This window comes from Panthera tigris, chromosome A2 (assembly GCF_018350195.1).
Source record: "Panthera tigris isolate Pti1 chromosome A2, P.tigris_Pti1_mat1.1, whole genome shotgun sequence".
Classification (NCBI taxonomy): Eukaryota; Metazoa; Chordata; class Mammalia; order Carnivora; family Felidae; genus Panthera; species Panthera tigris.
Window position 1 is genome coordinate 139810722 of NC_056661.1, and position 18492 is coordinate 139829213.

Sequence of the window (18492 nt, forward strand, 5' to 3'; positions counted from 1 at the left end):
TGATATCACATTTTGATTTTGGAAATCAAAATAGAATATTGGTTATTAATGTTACAGAGAATTTGTTTTGTAAGATGATATCCAACTTTGTATTATTATTATTTTTTTTAGTGTTCATTTACTTTTGAGAGAGAGAGAGAGAGAGAGAGAGAGAGAGACAGAGCATGAGTAGGGGAGGGGCAGAGAGGGACGGAGACAGAGGATCCGAAGCAGGCTCTGGGCTCTGAGCCGCCAGCACAGAGGCCGATGCGGGACTCGAACTCACGGACTGCGAGAGCATTACCTGAGCTGAAGTCGGATGCTTAACCGATTGAGACACCCAGGTGCCCCCCAACTTTGTATCTTCTAATTGCCATGAATCTATAGCAAATATCTTACATACGGAGAATGTATATGTAGAAGTAACAGCTATCTGCTATATTCTTGGCTCAATCTATCAAAGACTGAATGTAAGGCCTATAACACTTAGAGGCCATTTTTCCACTGAGACAAGTGAAGATTTAAATAATGCCATTTCACTGCAAATGAATGTCTTTATAAGTAGTTTGTAATTTGTAATAAACATGTCAAGAAATTATTATGGTAATAAACTATCTTTTTAAAAAGTTTTTATTTATTTATTTTGAGAGACAGAGCACAAGAAGGCAGAGAGAGAGGGAGAGAGAGACGATCCCAAGCAGGCTTCACACTCTCAGGACAGAGCCCAATATGGGGCTCGAACTCACAAATGGGGAGATCATGACTTGAGCCTAAATCACAGTCGGGCGCTTAATCGACTGAGCTACCCAGGTGCCCTGGTAATAAACTTTATCTTTTAAAATGTAATATCTTAAGTGCATTTGTCTGTCTTAAGCACAGAACTACAGATTTTAGCCATTTCATCTTGACAGTTTGTTCGAGTTATGCTTTATAAAAAGGTAACCTTTAAACAGTGATTATCCTGTCAACTTGGTACATGGTTTAATAGGTATTCAGTACAAGTATAAACAATAGGCTTATTTTCTTTCATTCATGATGGTCTTTGATAATCTTGTGTGCTTAAATGGCCTTATTTCATCTGAGCGTGCATTCCCATCCTTCATGAAGTATTTACTGAGTGTTTACTCCCTGCCAGGCTTGGTATTAAGTGTCACAGATTTAAGGTGAAATAGCATGGCTCTTGCATCAGTGAGTTTGTCATCTATTTGAAGAAGACAGATATTGACAGTGGGAAATGACAACACAGTCTGTGATAAATGCTATTATGGAAGTTCAGCATGCTCTGGCATACAAATAAGAATTTGGAGGTGCCAGAGGAAAAATTCAAGGATGTCATGAAAGAAATGATGTGTCCACTACTCAGAAGACTGAAGAACGGTTAGAGTGGGGGCACAAGACAAAAAGAACTTCGGAAAGACTGAGTGTAGTTTTTACCGTGGCATACAGTAGATGATGACCAAATGGTGAAATCTTTTGTCTGCCAAACGAAAATTTGGACTTTACAAGGAAGACCCTCCCAGACTTCTTAACCTGCCCTGTTTTTCCATGCCTACCTATCACAGTATGCTACATTTATCTGTTTTTACTCTCCATCACCTCCCTATAATGTAAGCATCATGAGGGCAGCTGTTTGGTCTACTTTCCTCTGGTGAACAGTAGCTGGGACTTAGTAGGGACCCATAATTATGTATTAAACAAATAAAAGCCAATGGGGAACCACGAAAGAATTTTTAAAAGTGTCCTTTTATTAAATTCTTATTTATTTTAAAAAATATTTTAAGTTTTATTTATTTTGAGAGACAGAGAGAAAGTGAGAGCATGCATGAGCAGGGGAAGGGCAGAGAGAGAGAGAAAGAGAGGGAGAGAGAGAATCCCAACAGGCTCTGGGCCAGCAGCACAGAAACTGATGAGGGGCTCGAACTCACGAACTGTGAGACAGTGACCTGAGCCAAAATCACAAGTCGGACACTTAACTGACTGAGCCACCCAGGCACCCCACCACTAAAGAATTTTAAGTGCGGGAGTTGTCATGGCCGCTTTTCACAACGTAGGCCCTCTTGGACCAATGTTGCCCTTTTTCTTAGCTCTGTCTTTTATTCTCGCCTCCAATCACAATTCTATTGTCAAAACCATGTTTTCATAAGTAAACCATGAAAAGAGACAATTTGATAATGATCTGGGAAGGATACTCTATATGGACTAGTTTACTTAGAATACATAAATGGCTTTCAGATGATCAGGACTTAGAAAGAATGGAGGCTGCAAGACAAATTGGAAAAGGCATGGATTCTGGAGTTGGACAGTTGTAAGGGCAAATCCCAGCCTGCAACATTTATTTACTCACTATACAAGCCTGAGGGAACTAACCTTCTATTCTATATAATGGCAATGCTATATACTTTTGAGGATTCTTGAAAGGATTGACTAATATAATACACAGAAAGTATTTGGCCTCAGAACTAATTGTGTAAGTGTCTGTAGGAGGAAGGAGGTGGATATGTTTTTATTGGATGTGGGAAGGTATCTGTATTGCTGTTGTCAAGTGGAATGTCAAAACTGTAGACTTCTTCCATAGCAGACTTGGCCATGAACCCAGTAAGAAAAAAGACCACTAAACAGAAAAAGAGAGTTAGCAGGAACAATTTATGTAATACACAACTTTATATACGATCGGGTTTACAGAAGCAAAGTTGGACTTCCTCTTAGATCCCGTATTTTCACTAAGGATCCTGTTTGTATCTGAGACACAAATGGTATCCCTGCTCTTCAGGAACTTGCACACTGATAGGGATGATAGATATGTCAACTGAAATTGTCCATAGAATGTGGAATATACAAACATTTTAAAGATGGGAGAGCTATAGAAACATAGTTTCATCCTGTTAACACAATATGCTAAAGGAATTGAGCAAGGTAGCTTCAAAAGATGCAGAATTCATTTGTTAGATACAGATTGCATCCCTAAACTCTCAAGTGTCATACAAAACCAGTCTCACAGGTACAGCAGAGGGCTTAGTTTCGAAGTTATTAAAGAAGGTACCTGCTTTTATTTTTGAAAGTGAACTGGAAAGGAGTACGGATATAAAGTAGACCATTTGGTTTATTATATAGATACATTCTATATTGTTGGAAGAAAGCAGACGTTTACTAAGAGATCATGAGTAGTAATTTAAGGGTACTTGCTGAGTAGTGATAAAGACAGGAAATGGTGTTTAAAAAAAGAAAAAAGCTCTTGGGGTGCCTGGGTGGCTCAGTCGGTTGAGCTTCTGACCTTTGATTTCAGCTCAGGTTATGATCTCACAACCATGGGATCTAGTCCCACATTGGGCTCTGCACTGGATATGAAGCCTACATGAGATTCTCTCTCTCCTTCTCCCTCTGCCCCTCCCCTGCTTACATGCGCATGCCCCCCCCCTCTCAAAAAATAAAATAAAATTTAAAATTAAAAAAAAAACTCTTGGTAGTGAACTTTGGATAAATATATCCATCCAGGAGAATTCATTGTTGGATTCAATATAGCAAACATTTGCTGACATAAAAGTGGCTAACAGGAAAAATGACATCCCATAGGAGTGATTAGGACAAAACAAAGAGTAGAAGTCCACAAAATGAGAAATATTTCCTTAATGCTCATCTTTATTAATGAGGTAGTCATGAAAGAAATTACTTTCCCCAATTTTTCTATAAATTGGCTGCTGGTAAAGTAATAGTGATCTTTAGATGGCGTCTGACCTATTAAGGAAGAGGACAGTTAGGTACATATTATTTTGTGTAGATATTTGAGGACTATGAGACATTTACTTGCCATGTAACTTCGCACTGCAATGGAAGAGTGACTTCTGGCCTATATCCCTTCCACCCCACTCCCAGCTAAACTCAGTGAAGGCAAAGTATGTGCTTTGGATACTGTGACGTAGCATAATTCTTGGTACAGGGAAGGTGCTCGATAAAAAGCTGAAAAAATGCAAAAAAAAAAAAAAATTAAAAAAAAAAAAAAGGGGCGCCTGGGTGGCTCAGTCGGTTGAGCGGCCGACTTTGGCTCAGGTCACGATCTTGCGGTCTGTGAGTTCGAGCCCCGCGTCGGGCTCTGTGCTGACAGCTCAGAGCCTGGAGCCTGTTTCGGATTCTGTGTCTCCCTCTCTCTCTGCCCCTCCCCTGTTCATGCTCTGTCTCTCTCTGTCTCAAAAATAAATAAACGTTAAAAAAAAAAAAAATTAAAAAAAAAAAAAAGCTGAAAAAATGCAGGGGCGCCTGGGTGGCCCAGTCAGTTGAGCATCTGACCTTGTCTCAAGTTATGATCTAGACTTCAGCTTAGGTCATGATCTCACAGCTTGTGAGCTTGAGCCAGCGTTGGGCTCTGTGCTGACAGCTCAGAGCCTGGAGGTTGTTTCAGATTCTTTGTCTCCCTCTTTCTGCTTCTCCCCCTTTTGTGCTTTTTCTCAAAAACAAACACAAACCAAACAAAAAAACCAAAACAAATGCTTTTCTCTTTGTTCATAATGATATGTTTTCTCTTTGTTTTTTTCTCCTTTGTTTGCAACCAAAGAGAGAGGGAAGGGAGGAGGTGGAGAGAGAAGGTGGGAGAGAAGAAAAAAACTCATCTGCCCAGATGTCACAAATGTCACAAATGTCATTGCCCCTTCTTGCCTCAGACTTCCTTTAAGAAGTAAAAAGGATGAAGCCTCAAAATGGTGGTATTGTTTGGGATGTGTCAAATCCAATCTGCTGTGTACTCACAGGTTATAGTACAAAGTCACTAAGATCTTAAGGTAAACTCTTTGAGGCATTAAATTTCCTGTAAGGAAAAAGGAAAGTTTTTTGTGATAGATCTTACTTCTGTATGACTAAACTCTGTTTAACATTTGATTCAAAATGGAGCTGTAAAAGTACTCAAAATGATTCAAATTATTATTGCACATTTTTAAGCTTCAATAATTAAAAAAAATTTTTTTTAAAGTCACAGGCAGTTAATCTTTCTATGACTAGATTAGGAGGGGGAAAAAAATGAAGACCCACTGGTAGCAGGAAGAAGCAAGAGACTTCTAGGGTCTGGCATTTGATGAGATAGATCTTCAGGTGCCCGTGCATTTCCATTGTTTTTCCACGGCGGAACATTCAGCAGAGAGAGCACGCATGCCTGAAGCCAGGTTACTCTCATGTTCCACAACGATGTTGTTTGCAGCGTTATTATTGCCACATAGTTGGCCGTGCCCCCAGACAAATGGGGTGCTGGTCTGTTTCCCCCAGATCTTTATCCCAGTCTCCATCCCAAGGAGGACACTGCCATTTGCTCTCAGACAGAGAGCAAGGTTCCTGGTTTGGTTGACAACATCCTGCTCAATATGACTTTTATCGTCATAGCTCAAGATATGATGACTGATTTCGCCAGATGTACCTGGTGGCGAGCACTGAAGGGACAAGTCAAAATGGTCGAAACCATTTTGCTTTCGACATCAGGATGATTCTTTCTACACTTGATAAGAGGGTAAGAAATCCTTTAGGCCCTGATCTGGTGGTTTTTTATCTCAGGGGGATTGTCATAGCTTTTCATGGTCCAGGGAATAGATGTAAATTTCTTCAAGGTTGGAAATGAAGGAACTGAATCCAAGGGCTGGGCGGAGACATGCTCTGCCTACAGTCAGTCCCTTTCTCCTCACATCCGGGCCCCAGCAACGCTCACTTCCATCCTGGATGTTAGCAGGTGGGGACCTCACTTCCTGTAGCTCTAATAACTTTTTTTTTTTAAGTTTATTTATTTGATAAAGGAGGTGGATGGACAGAGAGAGGGAGATGGAATCCCAAGCAGACTCCACACTGTCAGCGTGGAGCCCAATGCAGGACTTGAACCCACAAACTGGGAGGTCATGACCTGAGCTGAAACCAAGAGATGATGGCGTAACAAACTGAGCCACCCAGGTGCCCTTCATAATTTTGTTAAATAGAATCACTTGTACAGTCTTTTATATTATGTTGTTCTAAAATCCCTTTTGTTCTTACAAAGTCATTGCTGCTTATGGTGAAATAATACAAAATTACACAGTGGAAAACTAAAAGTCCTCTTCCCTCCTCTCTCTACCAGTGATAACTCCCGGTTACAGTTTCTTCTATGTAATTCCAGAAATTTCCTAGAAATGTAAAAGCGAATGTGCGTGTATACTGTTAAAAGATAAACTGAGGCATATTAAAAATTGTAAGAGTTTATTTGAGCAAAAACTGATTCAAATCGGGCAGCACCAAACCAGAGTGGTTAGGAGGGCTCCGCAGACAAGGACCAGGGGAAAGACTCATACAGAGAACAGAAGGGAAGCAACGAAAGGAAATTATTGATTGGCTAAAGCTTTATGCCTATTGGCTGTTTATGACTGGTTGTCCCTAGTGTTTTAATTTTGTGACTTTGAGGCATTTGTAGGTTTAGATTTTGGTTTGCGTCTATAGGCTGCCACCGCAATGGAGCCACATCAGTCTAAGGGCATTTTTGTTTAATTTGACAATATATTTAACATAAATAGGCCTATGGTGTCCACAATGGTCTACAACTTGCTTTTCCCACATGACAATGTATTTGGAGTATCTGTAGTAACCACAATGTGCTTCACTGTACCCTATCTGGCAATTCTTTTCAAATTCTTATTGTTGGACGTTTCATTTTCTCAAGATTTTGTCTCCTCTGTCAAAAATGTAGTTAGCATTTGTATGTATGTGTGTGTGTGTGTGTGTATGTATCGGCACACTTTTGCCAGGCTGACGTGGAATTGCTAATGCAAAGGGTATGTGCATTTCCACGTAGACAGACACTGCAGAATTCTCTTCTAACACGTCTGTTTCAACGAAGGAACTCAGCAATAGCAAATGAGACAAAGAAAGTTTTCCTTCCCAACACTGGGCATTGTCAAGTTCTGTCGTTACCAATCATTCATAAACTTGGTTCTTAAATACTAAAGTTCATGTTTTTTCATAGTTTGTTAAGGGCATTCTTTTTTCTTGCCAAGACATTTCTTTCTTTCTTTCTTTTTTTTTTTTTTAAAGAGTAAAGCTCGTTTTGTTTCTCATTTATGCCCAGACTCTATTTTAGGAGATTGTTGCCATTTCTGAAAATGAACACAGACTTTCTCAGACATCAACCAATTATAATATGAAACAGGAAACCAAAGACCAGGTTTTAAAAGAACACTTTATTTCTTTTGCCTATTATTTTTCATGGGGTATTTGGCTTTAATGATCGTTAGTATATTTTAAAAGTACATTAGTCACAAAGAGCTACAAATTCCTCTACCCACTGAATCTCATTGTTTTCATGAGCTATACAGCCGTATGAAGTTTTGGCAAATAACTCTTTTGTAAGAAGTATCTTTTAAATAAAATAAGACAGGTTTTCATGGGAAGCCTAACCCCTAGTAGGAAGATACAAGAATAAGCTAATCCCAGTTTAAACATTAGCAAGTTGTTGACTTTGGGTTAGTCCCTTGCCTTCTCTGACTTTGTTTCCTCAAATGTGAAAAGCCAGTTTTTGAGAAGACTAGAAAAAAATAAACAAAAGTTAGCTAGTGCAGTGCTTGTCATCAGAATGGTAGGTACTTGGAAAGTGATCGTTATTTATCTGAAGGCTTTATATAAGATCCTGAGTTTTCCCTCTATTAGATGATTTAGAGTTTACACTTGGAATCTAAGACTGGCTTTAAAATTTTCATTTTGAGGAGTATTATATTCAATAAGACGTATTTATAATTGTTCTTTACTTAAAAAGGATAAGTAGGTTTGATTTGATTGAAAACAAATTGCCTACCTCTGGCACAGTGAGTTATTAGGCCAATATGCAACTATTATCAGAAAAAAATTAATACATCTAGGAGTTTCTGTCTTTTGACTGATGTGCTGTGTTTCCAACTAGACCCTATAAAATTTTAACACATTGTGTTAATCCAACTTTGTTCACTTACTTGGTTTCCAATTATTTCATCACTACAACACATTTTTAATAACAAACTTCAGAGTAGAAGGTAGCACATACAGTTTTTACTGAAATCTATTTCTTCCCCCACACCAACTTGCTAATCCTAAATAATAGATATAAGGACAAGGATGGTCTTGGGTTAATATATAATTATGTAACTTTTGGAGAACATATCATTATGGATTACTTTATTTTTCTCTTAATTGAAGATCAGAGAAAAGATTTCTGGGTTAGCCATTTTATAAAAGTAGAAAAAATCATTAAGATTATAGTATGTAGTATATACATATTTTTGAAAGTTGAGCAGCCAAAGGTATACTTTCTGCATCATATACAAAACTTAAATCCTTGAATGGTGAGAGATTTCAGTGACTAAAGATTTTAGTAATGTCTCATTCCCATTTGATGTTAAGAACTAGCTTTCCTGAAATTGTCAATCACTGTCCTATCACTCTTCATAAATAAGAAGAGCTTCCATTTGTTATTCAATATTTAATTATATGTTTTACACACAACTGCCCATTTATTTATTTATTTATTTATTTATTTTCACATGAGGAAACAGAGCCCTAGATTAAGTGCTTCTCCATCGTCACATAGGTACAGCTGCAAAGAAGACCCTGGTGACTTTGACTTCCAAGCCTGTGCATTCTGCCATTACACAATACTGCTCTCCCGTCAGGTTAGGAGATGAAATAACGGTATGTCGGGCTGCTTCCGATTTCTTCTTTTTACTCCGCAGCACCATCTACCAACTACTGAGAATTTTTCTGAGTGCTCGACCCAGAGCGCAGGTGATCAAGGGGCACTCAGTTTCATCTGTACTTTCAATATGTAACTTTTATGGATTAAATGGGAAACTGGCATGCAAGGAAAGAGGGAGACTGGATAGGCTACCACAAGTTTGCCTCATCCTGACGTTCGTGACACACAGTGATAAACTGTACATTTTCAGCAGCAGGGGCAGGCGCGTAACCGTGTCAATCCCAAGGCCTTTTTAACAATTCCATCTCTATGTCCTTGAAGCTTTTGGTTTCAGAGAAGAGAAATGATAACTGGTCACACGCTAGTCCATTATGTCACCAGGAGAAAACCAGTCATTTAATCTTTCAGATAGAACATGAGGTATGAAGATGCTAAAAACAGAATATAAATAATTGCTGGCATGTGGTTGCTTTAGAAGTTTTATGTCTTTGAGAGATGATTTTCTAAAAATTTGCTTACTTATAAAACTGATTTTCAAGTGATTTTATTTTTCTTCAAGTAACAAATTTAATTTGGTGAGTATTTTGGCAGGGAGAGAAATGGTGGGTGGGAAAATTAGTGATCATATCTTCCTGTGATCGTTTTATGTATTCCCGGTGGATAAGCTGAGCAATATTTTAAAATGTAGACTCTAATATACTAGTCGTGAAACAACATGGTGTATGAGAGAGACCGAAAGAGAGACAGAGACAGAGAGACAAAGAGAGATGGTGGGAAAGTAACTGGTCAGAGACTGAGACAGGGATGGAAGGATAGCAGGATGAAGAGAGCAACAGAAGATTAGTCAAGTTCAGGGAAGTATGGGACTTGGTAGGAGGGGGAGTTGAGGCTGGAGAGGTAGATAGCAGTCATATATGGGGGTCTTCTGGGCTATGCTAATGAACCCCAAATTAATCCTTTAGGCAGCATTGAAATGGTCAGATTTGTATCTTACATCTGTTGGAGAATGCCTGTGTGGCTCAGTCGGCTGAGCGTCCAACTGAGTGTCCAACTATTGGAGATCAGGTCACGATTTCAAAGTTCATGACCGGAGCTCCACATGGGGCCCCGTGCTGACAGTGCTGCGGAGCCTGCTTGGGATTCTCTCTCTCTTCCTCTCTCTCAAAATGAATAAATAAACTTAAAAACAAATCCGTGGAGAAGGTGAGGTAAGGAGATACGGGCTCTTTGAGCCTAGAGGCAGAAAAACCAGTTGGAAGGCTGTTGCTATTATCTAGAGCAGAGACGATGACGTCTTGAACTTCAAGGGAAGTTTTAGGGATGGAGAGAAGAGGATAGAAATAGAAATCAATAGATTGCTGGGGTGTGGGAAGGTTAGGGAAAACAAGGAATCTGATGTGACACCAGGTTTCTCGCTGGGCTATATGCCACCCACTCCCAAGAAAGGAGCAGGGATGGTGAGCAGTGTGGGGACTCATTTGAGCATGTTGCATCTGAGGTGACTGTGAGGTATCCAGAGAGTTTTGTTGTTGTTGTTGTTTTCATTTTTGTTTTTATTAATTTTTTAATGTTTATTTTTGAGAGAGAGAGAGAGAGAGAGCAGGGGAGGGGCAGAGAGAGAGGAAGACACAGAATCTAATGCAAGTTCCAGGCTCTGAGCTGTCAGCACAGAATCTGATGTGGGGCTCGAAGCCATGAACTATGAGATCCTGACCTGAGCCGAAGTCAAACGCTTAGCTGACTGAGTCACCCAGGCACCCCTTTATTTTTGTTTTTAAGCCATACGATTTGGAAGCTCAAGAGAGAAAAGAAGGGCTGTGTCATTAATAAATAATAATAATAGTCGGAGAGATATAGTATGCCTAATATTTTGAGAAGATAGTGTCTGGAGTCAGACTACCTGAGTAACGAAGAACCATCATTTACTGACTGAGTTTGAGCAAGCTGCATAATTTCTCTGTGCCTTAGTTTCCTCATCTGTTGTGAGAATTAAATGAGTCGATACATGTAAAGCTTTTAGATCAGTGTTGGGCACATAGTAAGTACCATATACCGGTTTGTTGTATTGTTGTTATTTTTAATTCAGCTCTCATTTATTGCACACTTGCTCTGGGCCACACCTATGCTGAGAACTTAGAGGCAGTTTCTCGCTCACGCTCCATAACACCCTGTGATGGTGATACTATTGCGTTCTAAAGAAACTCAGACCTCAGGAAGGCTGATCAGATTGCCCAAAGCAACCTACAAGAAGTAAAGGGCACAGCCAGGATGCAAACTCAAGCCTGAAGCACAACAGGAGTCCAAGGCCATTAAGGTGATACCTGAAACCATGAGAGGTTTAAAGGGAGAGGAGCCAGGAAACACCCACGTTCCTCCAGAGGTGGGAATAGGGGCAGAGAAAAGCAACTGACGACTTGCTGTGCAAAAAGCAGAAGCAGGTTAGCCAAGTCGATTGTAGCCGGAGCCCAATAAAGTAAGGATTTACTTTTCAGACTGCTTTTATAATTCCTCCTTTTCCTCTACCCCTCACATTGAGATTTTACATTTTACACTTCTGTGCATGAAAAAAAATTACTAATTAGACACACAAATCTTGACTCCTATACCAGAAGCATCACGTTATCTGATAGACTTAAAGTATGATGGAAGAACTTAAAACTTTGAAGCTCTGAGCTGCTGATCTATGTTAGGCTGAAGAGCTTTCTCCTTCCTTAGGCGGTGGTCATAGGGATTAATAATCCTATCTGCCTCTGTGTCCCAGTTCAGTGTTACTTCCAGGGTCCCCCTAGCCTATTTTCATGGTCTTTGTCTGGAGTTCCTGGGATTTATTCTGTATATATGTTCTAGCTTGCTAGGGCTGCCCTAACAAAGCACTGCAGAGTAGGTGGTTTAAACAACAGAAATTTATTTTACCACAGTTCTGAAGGATAGAAGTCCCGGGTCAAGGAGTCCACAGGATTCGTTTCCTCCAAGGGGCATAAGAGATAGGTCTGTTCCAGGTCTCTCTCCTTGACTTGTAAATGGCCATCCTCTCCCCGTGTCTTCCATCCATCCTGTATGTGTTCGTATGTGTTCAAATTTCCTCTTTGTGAGGATGCTAGTCATATTGGATTAGAAGCCACCCTAGTGATCTCATTTTAACTCGATTACCTCTGCAAGGACCTTGTCTACAAATAAAGTCACATTCCGAGGTACTGGGGTGGGACTTCAATATATGAATTTCGAAGGGACATAATATGGCCCACGAAAATATCAGTATCCTAATGATGTTTACTTTAATTGTTAAAGACTTTGACTTTGAATCCAGTATGGAAATGCAGTACAAGTAAAAAAAAAAAAACATATTCTCCCCCACCATTTTGTAGTATCAACGAAAGGAAACAAATTTTCATTTTACATCCTCCCAGTCAGATTTTCCTTTTCCAGGCCATAAGATATTTAGTACAGAAGCTTTCTTCCTTGTCTTGATGAGGAATAGAGATTTGCCCTCAGTTTTAAAATTAATTTTCACGAGTGTACCTGCCTATTCAGCCAACTCTGTCTCTTGTGGTCAACATCCTTTAGGGAATGGGAAAACCATAACTACCATGACCAACATTCTGGGCATTAATTGCAGTCACTCTCCCAGGTGCTGTGGAAAGGGGGGCAGATTATAAAGATTCTCTGACCTCAAGATATGTTTAACTTCATGCTATTATTCTTAACCCTTTTTGTATCATAGAGGCTTTGGGAATCTGGTGAAAGCTAGCTTTTCTTCTCAGATATTTATATACAACGAGAAACAAAATTATGGATATAGCTGCTTTTGTTGCATTAGATCAAAACACTTTTATAAAGAATTGTGCCCTTTCCATCCTCCTTTACATGCAAAATTAATTTCAGGCACATTTCTAAAAAAATAGGAAGAAGGAAAGAAAGAAATCCAATGTGTGCAAATAAAATTAAACCATAAAGTTTGTCTTTGCTAAAAAATAAACTTCAATGAGAAGGCATCTCTCCCATGGCTTGAATGAGAAGCTGAAATTACTGAATAGGGTCTGGCGTGATGTCTAGGTACCTTTCTGTAGACTTTCTGCTTTGACGGGAACACAGGCTGAAAAGCTGTGCTCACAATGGCATGTTGTGGCAAACAGAATCAGTTCATGTTCACAAAAGACACAGTGGGCTTATCGTAAGAGAACGCCAAGATATTCCAAGATTATCTGACGTGGATAGTGGATTTATGTTGTTTAATTTCCACCGGCTTCACGTCACTGAGTTTCGTCTTCAGCAACGGAATGCTGTTGATGTCGGCAAAGGGAAGATTAAGAGTTCATGTTTCAATTTTCAGGTTGTCTGATCAGAAGTACTTTAAAGAGTTGCGGGGTTTCAAGTTGTCAGCATATTTCTGTATCACAGATTTGTAAAAGAGAAGGAGTTCATATTCTGCTTTCATTTCATGAGAAAACATTTTGAAAAGGCAATGATTCAAGGCACCAGCATTAACAAAGTTGATACCTTACCATAGACAAGCAGGGCCAGAGAAAGCAATGGGTGTAGAACTTACTGCATAAAGATTCTTCCTCTAAGCTGTGTCACAAGCACCACAGATGTTCTGTCTATTCACAAAGTGCCCAACGAGTTATATTTGCAGAAGAAACTTCTCAGCATTTCAAAGATATTGATGGATTTGAAATTTCTGAATGGACTTGCTAAATAGGAGTTTATTTTTGAAGGCATCAGCTGGCTGCATAAAGCAGCTTCCAATTCCTCCATTGGATGCCTCAAAACATTATTTTTAAAGTCGACCATCATGGAATAATTTCATTTTTTTGGAGGTACTGCTTTAACCTGTCTCCTTTGCCCCAAACCATATACTAACTTGACCATTTTGGGGGTACCCAGATTTTACCACTTACTTTGTTGTTATTTTAAGAGCAGGCTGATTCATTAGGGCCCATCCAATTTTGGTAAAGTCTTGACTTTTCCACCCTAGTCTTCTTTTCTTAGAAAAGATCTACACTTGCAAGTTTTTGGAAGAAAAATTATGAGATACTAGTCCTGCATTTTTGGTTTCGCGTTCCTTCCACTGACAAGAAGTCATCCTGCCAAAACAACTCGGGCTGTGGTGTTCTGTCACACGTAGGAGGAAGCAGAGCCAAAAAATATTTGGTATTTCTTCCTTATTATTTTCTTTGACATTTTCTAACTTAAGCCAATCGTGATGTAAACAAAGGCAGATGCTCATCATCATAATGGCAGGACACATATTTTAATTCCTACCAGTGGAAAGCTGTTCTGACATATGCCAACACTGATGAGGATACAGGGCATGTCTATAGGAGCAGCCATAATAGACACAGAAATAATGTATTCACTAAAGTGTTTGGGGGGAAAAATCACATAAAAATTACTGTTGTGTGTGCGTTTCTGTCCCAGTGTACGTTCAAATGCATATCCATGTGCCTGATTCACAGACCTCCCTCTGATGCCCCCGCCATAGACCCCAGGTTAAGAGTGCTGGCATAAATGAGTGGACCGTATCTTCAACGAAACCCCAAATCCAGTGTGAGTCCAATGGTGGGAGAGACCCACTTTCCTGGTAGTCTTAGAAAAGACCTCATAAGTCCCCAAGAAGATAACATTGGAGCTACAACTTGAAGACTGAGCAGCAGTTTATTAGGGTGAGAAGAGGACCAAGATAGAAACTGAAAAGGGAAATGCCATAACCGGGGAAGTTCCGGTAGTGCGTGTGGATGACTCTAAGAAGCTAAGGGTTGTGTTGGAAATGTTTAGCTATCAAGACAGAGAAAACTACTCAGGCTTGAATTTGAACTCTGCTATTTTTCTACATGACCCTGCATAAGTTTTGTAATCTTTTACCTCCATCTCCTCGTTTTTGATATGGGGATGGCAGATGAAAGTCAGCATGTGCTGGGACCTTGTATTTGTCCAAATAGGATTTCTTTCAACCCTCCTTCCCACACCAAGTTTATGGACACCCGATGAAAGGGGATACAGCCACCCTCCCCTTCATTTAGGGTAAATAGCGATAGTAATAATAGTTTTGGTAATTCTAATAGCTGGAATAGAACGAGACTATACTCTGTGCACGTGTTGTATTAAGTGTGTTGCATGCATCATCACGTTTCACTTCATAACATCTGAGGGTAGAAGCTGTCATCGTGTCCATGATGAGGAAACTGAGGTTTAGATAGGTTGAGACATAGCCGGAATTCCTCAGAGAGCAGACATAGAGCCAGCCTTATGTCAGGCTCTTTCCTCAACCCACCCTGTTTTAAATTTCCTCCTAAGCTAGTCTTCTTCAATTATGTCCAATGAGCTCCAATTATGTCCAATGTGCCTGGACACACCCTCTCTGGTCAGCCTCTCAGGCTGATGCTTCCCTTGGATGGTCTAGTCACATTTGATTGACTTCTTTCCATGAGGCTGCTTCTCAGACCATCCTGGCTGCACACACCTCTGTGTGCAAGTGACACATGTCACCACTTGACCTGGCTGCAGGTCCTTATGTGTCTGTGAGAGGGAATTCAATGCACTGCTGAGCTACTGTCAAGACCAAGTAAAATACTTTCCCCTGGAACATGCTGGAAATTAGTGCCCCTGTTACCTCTGAGTGACATAAAATTGTGTTAAGCAAAAGCTGTGACTGCCCCGGATCTCACTTGTATGTTGAGAAAATTGAGCATGGGGGAGGACAGAGAACAAGAGCGGGGAAAAAGGAACAGCAAAAAATAAAACATTTTCTAAAATGGTGCTCATGGAGTGGAGGCTAGGTGCTTCTCTGGGATCTATACACACACATGGTGGGTTTCTTTTAATTTCTTTTAAGGAATTTTGTCAGGTTATAATCAACTAGGGAGCTTGTCCTGCCTGAGGGAAATGACTCCAGTTGGAGCTAGTTTGACTTCACTGTTTACATTTCTGAATTTCCTCCCTTATATCTTCCTCTGTCAATGAGCTTATCTACCCAGCTCAAGGTTATAGGAAGAAAGTATCTTACTTGATATCTTAGTCTCTTTGGGCTGTTATAATAGAATTCCATGGGCTGGGTAGCTTATAAACAACATAAATTTATTGCCCACAGCTCTGGAGGCTGGGAAACCCAAGATCAATGCACCTGCATGGTCATGTTTTGGTGAGGGCCTCTTCCTGGTTCACAACTGGCCCCTCCTCTCTGTGTCTTCACATGGTGGAAAGGCTAGGGAATCTCTCTGGAACTTCTTTTATCAACACACTAATTTCATTCACGAGGGCTCCACTCTCATGAGTTAAGCAACTCCCAAAGGCCTCATCTACTAATCTCAATCTGTGGAGGAGTTAGGATTTTCCCATCTGAGATGCAGGGGGACACAAGCATTCAAACCATGGCAGCTAATTTCTGCCATTTTTGTTTATTTAGGTTGATTCTGTGAAGTAATATGGTAAAGAGTAATAAGGAACAGAAGCAGAAGATTGATCTTGGGGCCTGCCAGCCTCAACTTCCTGACCACCCCACCACTCTCAAGATTTGGGCTAAGGGTGCCGTCAGCCACAGCCCTGTAAACCTCTTGGACTCATTCCTGATTCCAATTTGAAAACTGTCTTATGCTCTCTGCCACGGTGGATGTAATCTTTCTTCCTGCTGAAGATAGTATATTGCAAGTCACCCAGATGGACCTTCTGGGTAGCATCATCTGCTTTTCTTAGTGTCCCTCAACCACGTTTTGACTATACAATATATTTTGGGCTAGACTGTATGTCACAGGAAAAGTTACAGATATAAATGAGCAAGTTACTTCTTTCAACCAAACAACCGAAGAGAAACTTTTGTCTGAAATCTCATAGATCACGTCTTTACCATAAAAAAAAAAAATACTCATGTGAGCTCTTGCCTATATTAACCATCGGATTTCCTACATGAAAGCATCTAAATGAGAAATTCAGAACAAAGGAACTGCTACATTTATGTTCGCAGCGCTGTGGACACAAGACGGAACACAGTGCTACCAGCTCCTTGCATTATGGCCGCCTTTGAAGTGACAGCTGACCACAGCTTCATCCCAGTCCGTTCCTACCCCGAGGAAGTCGTTTCAAAAGCCCAGTCACAAGAGCTTGTTACGCGCTGCCATGTTTACGATGATAATGCGCAGCCACGCTGTCAAGGCTGCTTCCTCTGCCCGAGACCAGGCAGGTTCTCAAAAGCACCTCAGGAACTTGTCACGAGTCCTCGCAAATCCCCCGTGAAGTGGAACATTTTTCATCTTCCTCCCAGCAGGAGGTCAAACATTTGTGTGCCTTGTTTAAGGTCACAGAGAAAGAGAAAGGCAGAGAGAGCCAGAGCAGACGGAAAGAACTGAGCGTGATGTTGGACCAATCTCGACTAGCCCCACAGAGTCAAGGAGGTGAGCACAGGTGGGATGCAGCAAGGCTGGAGGTGGTTTTCACAGTGACGATGTTGCAATTCAGGGGACAGGGATGCTGGAAGTATGTCCTGTGTCTTTCCCTGAGCTGAGAAGGCATCAGAGAACGGGGTGGGATGAGGAAGAAAGCGGGATCTGTCCTGGCGGGGTACAGGGCACAAAGAGACACCAGGGCTGAATGTTAAGTGATGGGGATCGCAGGGTGCCAAGTAGGAAAAGAGGCAGGGAAAGGTTTGTTTGGGGTCTGGGTCTTCATTTGTGTGGATGAGTGAATGACGACATGGACAGGTCAATACCATTGAAAGAAAAGGTTACTGTTACTCCCAGTTCTACTAGAAACAAGAGGCACGGCTCACACACATGGACACGTGAGGAACAGGAGGTTTGTGTTGGGAAGCAGAGGCAGGAGTGGGTGTGGGTGGGGGAACGCTTAGGTCGTGGCCTTTGTTGGGGTTTCTGTGGGAAAGGCAAGGCAGGACAGGGTCAAGAGTTTGTAATAGGCCATTTTTGTCAGGCCTGGGGATATAAGGGTGGTCTCCAGCTCCTGGGTGACTCAATTGGTTAAGCATCTGACTTCGGCTCAGATCAGGATCTCACAGTTTGTGCGTTCGAGCCCCACATTGGGCTCTGTGCTGACAGCGTGGAGCCTGCTTGGGATTCCCTCTCTCTACGCGCCACCCAACCCCCCCTCCTCCCTCCCTCTATCTCAAAATAAGTAAAACTTAAATAAAAAAAAAAGATTTATAGGGGTGGTCTCTAGTTGCCTGGTACCTGGCCCTGGTATGATTAAGACAGAGGAATATCGCCCGCTGGGGTGTGCAGACCAGATAGAGGAGAGAAAGCTTTGGATTGCTTCATTTCCTTATCAAATAGCATGCCCTTTGCTGTCTCTAGGAATTGGCTAGCCCTGGGAGGAGCAGTCTCTCCCCAGCCAGAGAGGTGTTTCAAGATGTCAATACGTGATAATACACAGAAAATTAAAAAAACATGATTAATATACCACTACCTTGGATTTATCAGGGAGGAATTACTTAGTATTTGTGGCAACCATTTCTTCTCTAATAAAAAGATGTTAATAAATGTCTTATGTGACACACACGATTATCATGAGAACAAAATAAGGTAATGGATAGTAGATGGAAAACACTTCAGAGAGTGAAAAGGTCATGATTCGACATAAGATGCCAGGGTCTTCCAGAGAGTCTCCCTCCTCCGCCCCGTGCTGTCATCAGGAGGCTCTGCCCAAGATAAAACAGCCCTTTGCTAGCCATCACACATGGCACCTGGGAAAGTAACCACCGCCGCCCAAATTAATTCTATCCATCTGAAGATGTGTCACGGCAACTCACAAGTCCATCAAATGAAGATATATATCTAAATGGAGCAAAATGTGAAGAAAAGAGGAGACGTACGGCTAACTCTACTATTCTTGCTGCATAGCTAGCTAGCATGGCT

At 40.9% G+C, this 18492-nt stretch overlaps 1 pseudogene; it reads right to left on the reverse strand.

The window, feature by feature from the left end:
* Window positions 1–3823: 3823 nt before the first annotated feature.
* LOC102972960 lies at window positions 3824–8678 on the reverse strand (annotated as a pseudogene).
* Window positions 8679–18492: the final 9814 nt, after the last annotated feature.